The 1,967-nt window shown below is 39.3% G+C and overlaps 1 pseudogene; it reads right to left on the bottom strand.

Annotated features, from left to right (window-relative positions):
- Window positions 1-219: 219 nt before the first annotated feature.
- Window positions 220-1,967, bottom strand: LOC149515502 (aminoaldehyde dehydrogenase 2, peroxisomal-like; annotated as a pseudogene).

The raw sequence follows: 1,967 nt of genomic DNA, 5'->3' as shown, positions 1-1,967 counted from the left end.
CATGGAATAATGGTCGAGTGAAAGAGAAAATGTAATGAAATGCATTAACTTGCCCTTATTAAGATGATAACACATGAAATCATTTTGCAGAAAAGAAATCCTAACATTACTTTAAAAGAACTCTTAGAATTATAAGTGGCATTCAACCAGTTTTAACATCCTCTTCAAAATCATGCCCGTGGGCAACCAGGTGAAGGATTTTTATCTCGTCCCATTGATTCATTGTGACTTTTCATATTCTTGATCCTCAAACAAAATGATTGGGCTTTTCCTATCGAGTTCTAAAGATACAGGCTTGACCATTTGAGCGGCTGCTTCCATTATCATGCTCCCTATTGTATTACTTCTGGTAAAGGCAATCTTGTCAACATTGGGATGATATGCCAAAATAATCATAACTTTCAAGCCCAATCCAATCAGAACATTCAAGACATCTGGAGGAAAACCAACCTTCCTACATATGTTAGCCAGCTCCAAACAGGTGATAGGTACCAACCCGAAAGGCTTCAGTATTGCAGCACAATCTTTTGCTTTGCATCTAAACCTTCAGCAAGGAACATATAGTACTCAAAACATCCAGCAACATCATCAATGTCCCAAGTTGCTTCATCAAGTAGTTTTCCATAATCAATTGCTCAAGCTTTGCTAATTCAGATTTTTTCTCTGTTATCTTGGGAACGATGGCCTGTAAATACTTGGCACGAACAATGCCAGAAGTTGAAGCTCATTTCATCCGTGATTAATCGTTGCACCTCATGCTTTAGAGTAGTGAAATTTTCAGTGCAATGGCCAACAATTTTATAGCGGTAGTCATAATGAGCTGTAGGATCATACCGCTTAGGATGAGGTGGTTTAAGAGGGTCCACATAGCTTGGGGGCAATCAGGTGGCTATTATAGAGCTCTCAGTATAACTTCATGTAAGTCATGAGGATTGGATCAAATACAAGTTTTTCTCGAATAGTCCATTGCTCTCGTGAACCACTTTCCAGGCTAATAGGATGAATTTAGGGTCTTGCAAGAGTTTGACTGTTAAGGCTGTATATGGGAGCTTGGGGGATAAAAATGGGCTGGTATATGGATGAATTAGGTGGTTGTGGGGGCTAGTTGGTATGGATAAGATGAAGCATTATTCACAGTAAGATAGTATGGAGAGCAATCTAAAGATAGATAGGGTTGATATCCCCTGAACTATCTGTCAAAGCCTACAGCTTGAACTTCAGTCTTTTTCTTTTTGGGTGCCTTCTTGCTTTCTTCTTCTTTCAGCTTGCCATTCTCAATGATTTCATCTAAGATCACCATGTCAGCAAAATTCTTTGTGGCATTCCCTATCATCTCTTTATAATAGAGGAACTTCAAAGTACTGACAAACAATACGGTGGCCTCCTTTTCATTCAAAGAAGGTTGCACTTGAGAAGCAATATCCCTCCACCGTTGGCTTTGAATGATTCAGTTGCTTTTTTATTCATATTCTTGAATTTTGAAAGAATAACCACATCAGGAACTAAACAGGGCCCGGCAGCATCAACTGACTGTAAAAACTAACTCCATCCACTGCTCGTAGCGTTTTCTCTAACATGTTCAGCTTTTGAGGCTTCTAAAGTCCCCTTCTCCTTAGGTCTCAACTTTTCTTCTAGATCATCCAAATTAGGGACTAATATTGATTCTACTGCCTTTTCAGTAAAGATAAGAATTGTCCTTGATTTGAAGCTAATGGCATCCTGGGATACGTGTACCCTACAGGATAGGTGAACCACTGTAGTGGTAGACCTTGTGCAGATTAAGCTTGATGTGGCTTGAAACCAGGAGGGCACAATGGGTCATCCTCCTTCTATTAGCTAGCATTCTCCTCTATTGCCTTCCCCTTGGTTAGCTTGTTCAAAGCCTCTAATATCTTATTTAACTCTTCTTCTAACTTTTCTTGAGCTTTCTCTAATCTCTCGAAATGATTGGAATTTTTTTGTTCCAT

This window comes from Durio zibethinus, chromosome 12, assembly GCF_047325235.1.
Source record: "Durio zibethinus cultivar Kanyao isolate XHJ-2024 chromosome 12, ASM4732523v1, whole genome shotgun sequence".
Classification (NCBI taxonomy): domain Eukaryota; kingdom Viridiplantae; phylum Streptophyta; class Magnoliopsida; order Malvales; family Malvaceae; genus Durio; species Durio zibethinus.
The sequence above is the reverse complement of the archived record's forward strand: the minus strand, read 5'-3'. Positions and strand labels throughout refer to the sequence as shown.